The sequence below is a fragment of the Lissotriton helveticus genome, chromosome 8, assembly GCF_964261635.1.
Source record: "Lissotriton helveticus chromosome 8, aLisHel1.1, whole genome shotgun sequence".
NCBI classification, from domain to species: Eukaryota; Metazoa; Chordata; class Amphibia; order Caudata; family Salamandridae; genus Lissotriton; species Lissotriton helveticus.
In genome coordinates this window covers 1,288,589,958-1,288,598,089 of record NC_136069.1, presented here as the reverse complement: position 1 = coordinate 1,288,598,089, position 8,132 = coordinate 1,288,589,958, and positions in this window count along the sequence as shown.

Here is an 8,132-nt window from a genome sequence, read left to right as displayed (position 1 = left end):
GACACAGCCACAGCCCGAGTGACACACACATGGGCCACGGACCCAGACACACTGGCAGCACCAGCAACAGGAGTGTGAGACACAGCCACAGATGTAGTCACTGACACGTGAGCCACTGACCCAGACAGACTGCCAGCACCAGAAACAGGAGTGTGCAACACAGACACAGATCTCCTAACTGACACGTGAGCCATAGACCCACATACCCTGCCAGGATCTGCAACAGGAGAGGGCACAACTGACACTGTGCCACCATCTGATACATGAGAGTCAACTGCACCAGCGCCACTGGGACTACTGAAATGATGAGCCACAGGGCTGTATGGGCCAGGAGGCAGGGTGGGCCTGGGAGCTGGGGATAGCTCACCTAGAGCCAAATCGGGGTTGGCAGGTGTCAATGGTGTGTGTCTGCGTTTCTTAGGGAGGTGTGAGTGCACCCTGGACAGGACAGGACTGCCAAGTGGTGGGGACTCCAAAGAATCACCACCCAGCATAGGTGGAGCAACTGCTGCCGGGGATCTTGTTTCGGGGGACGTGCTGGAGCCTGCCTGCCGTTTGCTCTGTGCCTGCCGCCTGGACTCGGAATGATGTGTAATGGGGGATGCAACAACAGGGGACACCCTCCTCTGCTTCTGACTGGCCTGGATGGGAGTGGAGGTATGGGGGGACTCCGCCGCGGAGACATCAGTTTGGCGTTTAGTAGAAAACATCAGCCTCAGTGATGTATGCCTGTCCTTGATAGCGCCATTGTCCATGCGAGATGCCTTGTCCGTAGGATGTGCCTTATCCTTAGGTGGAGTGTTGTCTCTGGATGTAGCCTGTGCCCTGCTCGCCGCCCTGTTCCTGCCAGCAGACTTGTCGTCTGTGGTGCACCTGTCTCCAGCAGACACCTGCTCTCTGTGTGTGTCCCTGCCCTTGGGAGTGGTCCTATCCACTGCTGTGGGCCTGCTCTTGGGAGTCTCCCTGCTCTTAGTAGGTGCCTTAGTCTTCTCACTGTCCTTGGGAGTGTCCCTTACCTCTGCTGTGGGCCTGCTCTTGGGAGTCTCCCTGCTCTTAGTAGGTGCCTTAGTCTTCTCACTGTCCTTGGGAGTGTCCCTTACCTCTGCTGTGGGCCTGCTCTTGGGAGTCTCCCTGCTCTTAGTAGGTGCCTTAGTCTTCTCACTGTCCTTGGGAGTGTCCCTTACCTCTGCTGTGGGCCTGCTCTTGGGAGTCTCCCTGCTCTTAGTAGGTGCCTTAGTCTTCTCACTGTCCTTGGGAGTGTCCCTTACCTCTGCTGTGGGCCTGCTCTTGGGAGTCTCCCTGCTCTTAGTAGGTGCCTTAGTCTTCTCACTGTCCTTGGGAGTGTCCCTTACCTCTGCTGTGGGCCTGCTCTTGGGAGTCTCCCTGCTCTTAGTAGGTGCTTTAGTCTTCTGACTGGCCTTGTCCAAGGAACAGTCCATGGACATGTGAGTATCCCTTGCCTTGGGAGTACCTTTCGTGTTGAATGCCTGTGTAGCTCCGGAAGGCATGTCCCCCAACAACACTTGTGGATCCTGTGTGTGTACTCCAGTGCATCTGACGTCGTCTACGTGAACAGAGTTAGCTGATCTAGGGGATGGGGTCTGTGCCCTGCGTGCCCTGACGTGCTGTCTGACGCTGCTTCTAGTGCAATAACCTGTATTTGAGTCCTGCTCAGAATAATCACTACCCCCTGAGACATCCAGCGGTGTAGATGGTGAAACAGAAGTAGCACCCTGTTCGTTCGACTGTACTATTGCAGACGACACACTGCTTGCCAATGACTGCACTGTCCTGTGTAGACCTGCAAGATCGCCATGCATCCCTTCCATGAATGCCACCACCTGCCCCAACTTCCTATCATGGTCCTGGAAAGCATTTGTCATATTGGTCTGCCCCACACACAGCTGTCGCAGCAGATCAACGGCCTCAGCACACAGTGCATTTTGGCTCACCGTGGCAGGGGCAGCGGTGCCTGCACCGAACGCCACTCTGCTCCCCCTACTCCTCCGGCCACGAACAGTACATGGTGCAGTTGGCGGAAGTGTGGGCCCTGTGTGCTGTCTTACGACAGAAGGTGATGAGTGCCCACTCCCAGTCTGTGTCAACAGTGCAGGCTCACCACGAGTGTCCGACGAGGAGGACGATGGTGTCTCCACATGCGAGTCCTCAGGGACGGTCCTGTCCCCCTCTCCGGCGCTGGCCTCCTCCGTGTCAGTCTGCGTGTGTGCGAAGTCTGAGCCGGACTCATTTCCTCGGCTACTCTCCACCGTCTGTGGCTGAGTGTCCTCTGTCAAAGCTGAAATGCACAGAAAAGATGTGTGAGTCATGGGCACACTCACGTACAGAAGGAACAGGATAGCCAAATCACATAGCAGACAAAGGTTTAGGAGCCCTCATCCTGCACATGGCCCACCCCTACCAGTCATCCTCACATTTTCTGCCATGGGGCCATGGACCACTAGGGGATGTGCTTTTACACTCAACTACTAAGCAAGTGGCGTGTCAACATGGCGGACCTGGATGTCAAATGAGTACCACCCAATGGGACCAAAATGGCTTCACAGGCATACATACGCAACACGGAACTCAATAGTGTGTCTGTGCACCAATACATGCATAGCACTCACAAGTTTCCTACACAGACAGTATGCTCACCGCTAGTTTGCTGTTGATCGGCACTCAGACGTTCGGCCAGTTCAGGATGCGTCACTGCAATGATACGGTGCATGAGAGGGGTCATGGAGCGTCGGGACAGACGGGGCGTCCTTGGAATCAGGCCCAGTGTTACTTCCGCTACATTCTTGCTCAGCCTGGAAATGTCGTCCCAGCGTTTGTGGCAGTGTGTATGTCGTCTGTTGCACACCCCCAATGCCCGTACTTCCCGTGCTATGCTCCTCCACAGGTCCTTGCGAAGGTGCAGCTTGACCTACCATGATGGGAGACAAAAGGGTGTAAGTCAGTGGACAGGTGGCCTGTCACACACATAGGGGCAAGACGTTACTGTCAGCAGCCATGCACAATCAGGAACATATGTCTAGCCCACACTACACAGCTAAGATAGAAATAGGCCTGATCATTTGGCCCCCTCATGCACACCAACATGTCCCACACTGCACTTACCACCCGTCCCGGTGCGCCGTAGAGGCGTCCATAGTTGCGGAGTACACCGTCCACGAGGACATCAAGCTCCGCGGCGGTGAAGGGTCGAGACCGGATCTCTTTGCCTCTCGACATGGCAAGATCACGGAGTATGGCACTAGAGCAGCAGTCGGTGGTCAGCTCAGCAGCAGCAGCAGGTCGAGGTGATGGCACTAGAGCAGCAGTCGGTGGTCAGCTCAGCAGCAGCAGCAGGTCGAGGTGATGGCACTAGAGCAGCAGTCGGTGGTCAGCTCAGCAGCAGCAGCAGGTCGAGGTGATGGTCACAGGCAGCAATGGTCCCCAGGGTAGGAAGTTTCATTTTGGCCAAGACACATATATAGGGCCCTCAGCACGTGTCAGTGGCATACGTCGCCAGCAATTGGTCAGCCCTGGAAGCGTGATCGTGAAATGGGCCAATGACTGGCCCTGTTGTTGCGGTGCACAGCTTCCGCTACTTGCGATTGGCCGTATGCGGCCAGCGTCCCTCTTCCCATTGGCTGCATGTGCAGGGACCGTCACGGGCCCACATCGGCAACCGCACGTGCAAGCCTCAGGCACGGATGCTTCAGTTGCAACAATGTACTATCACTGGCGCCTCCATGGCGGTGCACGTACACAGCGGGGGAGGTGCAGGCCTATACACCCTGTAGATGTACTCAATGGACATGCCAGTTCATGACCCCCCTTACAGTCACCTTGCATCATCCACCGTACACCGGCCGGAGCGGCCGGCCCTTCCACTACCGCCGTGCCAGGCCCTGCCCAGGACCGCCGTGCCGGCCATGCCAACCACCGCCATTGCACGGCCCTTCCACTACCGCCGTGCCAGGCCCTGCCCAGGACCGCCGTGCCGGCCATGGCAACAACCGCCATTGCACGGCCCTTCCACTACCGCCGTGCCAGGCCCTGCCCAGGACCGCCGTGCCGGCCATGGCAACAACCGCCATAGCACGGCCCTTCCACTACCGGCGTTCCCTGGCGGTCCGTGCAATGGCGGTTGTTGCCATGGCCGGCACGGCGGTCCTGGGCAGGGCCTGGCACGGCGGTAGTGGAAGGGCCGTGCAATGGCGGTTGTTGCCATGGCCGGCACGGCGGTCCTGGGCAGGGCCTGGCACGGCGGTAGTGGAAGGGCCGGCCGCTCCGGCCGGTGTACGGTGGATGATGCAAGGTGACTGTAAGGGGGGTCATGAACTGGCATGTCCATTGAGTACATCTACAGGGTGTATAGGCCTGCACCTCCCCCGCTGTGTACGTGCACCGCCATGGAGGCGCCAGTGATACAACATTGTTGCAAATCGACCATCCGTCCCGGATCCTTGCACATGCACTTGCCGGTGTGTGGGCGTGACGGTCTGTGCACGTGCAGAAAATGTGAATGTCGAAGGCGGCCCGCGTATGCCCAGACGTAAACAGCGGATGCAGTGCACCGCCATGGCGTGGTCAATGTTAGCATCTTAGCCGATGATGCACCTTGTACCATTGTCTGCAGCTGCCTGCTCACGGTTGTGTGCGTGATTGCGTGGCTACACATGTCATGCTCCATCCCATGTGTGTCCATACCATGGGCATCGGTGAGCCACAAGTGTCCATCACGTGTGCATGTCCACATCGGGTAGTACCCTACACAATTTTGTCGTACCTCACATGTACACAGTAGATCCCGTATGTATGGGCACCTGTGAATCAGTTGTCAGTGAGTGGTATGTGTCAGATGATGACTATGGTGGGGGTTCTGTTGTGTACTGTACATGTGTGTTGCCTATTGTGTCCCCATGCATGTGATGTCTGTATGCCCACCATTCCTGGTGTTGCCATTGGTGCATCATGATATGGGGGGGTGGGGGGGTGTTTAATTTAGTATGTGTGCATGTACTTACATGTGTGCATGTGATGTTGGGCCTACACATGTGGGTCATGTCACATGTCTGGTTGGCAGTGATGTTGAGGTGAGACAGTGTGCATTGCACATGTTGCTAAACATCATGTTGCTAGTGGATGCACATTGTTGCCACGTCGATCCATGTTGTCCTGACAATCAGAGGAGTCACACATATGACAAGCATACACTGGATACTACATGTTGGTAGAGGGCGTTGACATGTGATTGAGGTGCACACACATGCGTTGTATGTGATTTGACTTCCATTCCATCTACTCCCACACAGGAGGGCTCCAAATGTCCATCGCCCATACACTGTGCTGGAGGATATGGTGGACGAGGAGGTGATCCGGAAATTCAGGCTGGATCGCCGTCGATTGTTGGAACTTGTGACCCTATTGTCTCCTCACCTGCAGCCGCGAAGAAACTATCCAGGTTCCATGACACCCACGCAAAAGGTGATGGCGGCACTCCATTTCTTTGCAACAGGCACATTCCAGTACACAGTTGGAGATGCCGGGGGAATGTCACAGGCCATGTTCAGCACGGTACTCCGGGATGTACTGACAGCCATGATGCTGTACAAGCATGACTATATACATTTCCCTCAGGCGGCGGACTTGGCAGCGGTCAAAGCTGACTTCTATGCCCTGGGTCGTATACCACACGTTGTGGGTTCCATTGATGGCACGCATATCGCTCTCATTGCACCACGGGCACGTGAGCAGGTGTATAGGAATCGGAAACACTTCCATTCCCTGAACGTGCAGGTGGTGTGCCAGGCCGACAACATCATCTCACATGTGTGTGCAAGATTCCCTGGCTCTGCACATGACGCCCACATCATGCGGAGCAGCATGGTCCCCCAACTGATGGCTAATCTGCGTCCGGCACAAGCGTGGCTTGTTGGTGAGTATGCTGTGGTGACAGGAGTGATATCTGTGTGGCATGGTGTGACCCACAATGCAGGTTGTGATGTTTCTCTCTCTCTCTCTTCCACCAACACAGGCGACTCGGCGTACCCAAACAGGCCTTGGCTGCTCAGTCCCTTACGCAATCCCACTACAGCTGGAGAAATGAGATACAATGATGCCCATGGTAGGACACGTCGAGTGGTAGAACGGACATTTGGCCTGCTGAAGTCTAGGTTTCGGTGCCTGGATAAGACTGGAGGGGCCCTGCCTTACTCACCAGGCAAAGTATGCAAGATCGTGATAGCGTGCTGCATGCTTCACAACCTGGCTGTGCGCTATAACATTGAACTGCTCTTGGACCCTGATGAACTGCAAGTTCCTCGCCCTCCCGACCCAGCCATGTCAACTGATGAGGATAGTGGTGAGGAGGAAGGTGTGGACCAGAGGCGCCAGATCATTGATCGCTACTTCCCTTGATTGTGAGTGTGCTCCTCTTGTGCTGCTTGGGTATGCCCTGTGAATGTGTGCTGGTGTTGTGGCATAGTGGTGTGCTTCATCTCTGTGTTCTGCTATGTGATGCATGCATGTGTGTGTGTGTGCTAAATTGTGGCCAATGCACGTCTCCATGATGTGTGTCGTCTCATCCATTACTGTTGTGATGCGTGTGGGTTGTTATATGTTGCACTGCAGTGTGTTCTGATGAGTGTGATCATGTTTCCTGACGTGTCTTTGCGGTTTCTATTTTCCCTAGGTCACTCCCGCAGCGCCATGATTCTGTACCAGTTGGATACCTGTACCTAGTAACATCTGTTTCTGATGCATTCATGTGAATAAACATGGAGGCAACACATGATTGAGTGAGTAAGTGGCTTTTATTTACAAATTGTGCATGGGTGTAGGTGCATATTTACAAATGAGTGAAGGGGTGGGGGAGTGAGAGTAGAAGGTTATGGCAGATGAAAATTCCGTGCGGACACCACATAGGGTGGTGTCTGCCTAGTACAGCAGGCCTGTGGCAGGTGGGACCGGATAGTTGCCAGGGTGAATGGCATGCGCAGGTACTGGTACAGTCATTTTCTGTTCCTCTTGGAGCGTGTGGCAGCTGCTTCCACACTGCTGTCGCCCACTTCCTGCCTCGGACGGCCCCTCCGTCTTTGTGCCGGTACGGAGTCAGCTGGTTGCGCTGGGGCATCGGGTACCACATCCGCCGCAGGTGGCGGTGGCGGTGGCGTTGTTTGTGGCCTGATTGTCCTGGTGAAGATGTCCACTAGTTGGCCAAGCCGCCTCTCAATGGCCCCCAACATTGCAGTGTTATCTACAAAGTCCTGGTGGGCCCGGTCTGCCTGTGCCTGACCACGTTGGTAGCTCACCTCCACCCTGCCCAGTGCCTCCAATGACTGTTGCACTGGATTGGGTGTGTTGGTATCCTCCCGTCTTCTTTGGCGTATGCTCCTGCCTGCCGGATCTGGACTTGCATCTCTGCCTTGCCTCACACTCTCCCTGCGTGGCTGGCATGGCGCTGGCACGGCGTTGGCCGTTGGGTTGGGCAGGGTGGCAGGGGCAGGAGTGGTGGTAGTAGTAGTGGTGGTGGTGGAGGTGGTGCTGGTGGTGGCTGTGCAGGTCACAGTGGCCGGTGTTGTCACAATGGCAGAGGCCGTAGTTGTTGGTGCAGGGGTGACCTGGGAGCCAGATGGCCCTGGCTGGCTGCTTGTGCCGGGATCATCCTCTGCCCCGGAGGTGGCTGGCCAATCGTCCCCTGAGACGTCTGTGATTGGCGAGTCTGGAGGGCGGGTGTTGCTTCCAGCTGTCAGATTAGGATGACCTGCAAAACAAAAATGTGAGGATGAGTAATGTGGACTTGACAGGTTGTTTTCACTTTTTTTGCCGATTCTGTCTGCACTGGTACTCACCCCACCCACCACCACCACCGCCATCCCTATGGACATGGGGGCCTGTTGGGAGTTGTAGTTCCATCCCCTCACACCCACCACCACCGCCATCCCTATGGACATGGGGGCCTGTTGGGAGTTGTAGTTCCATCCCCTCACACCCACCACCACCACCACCACCGCCATCCCTATGGACATGGGGGCCTGTTGGGAGTTGTAGTTCCGTCCCCTCACACCCACCACCACCGCCATCCCTATGGACATGGGGGCCTGTTGGGAGTTGTAGTTCCATCCCCTCACACCCACCACCAC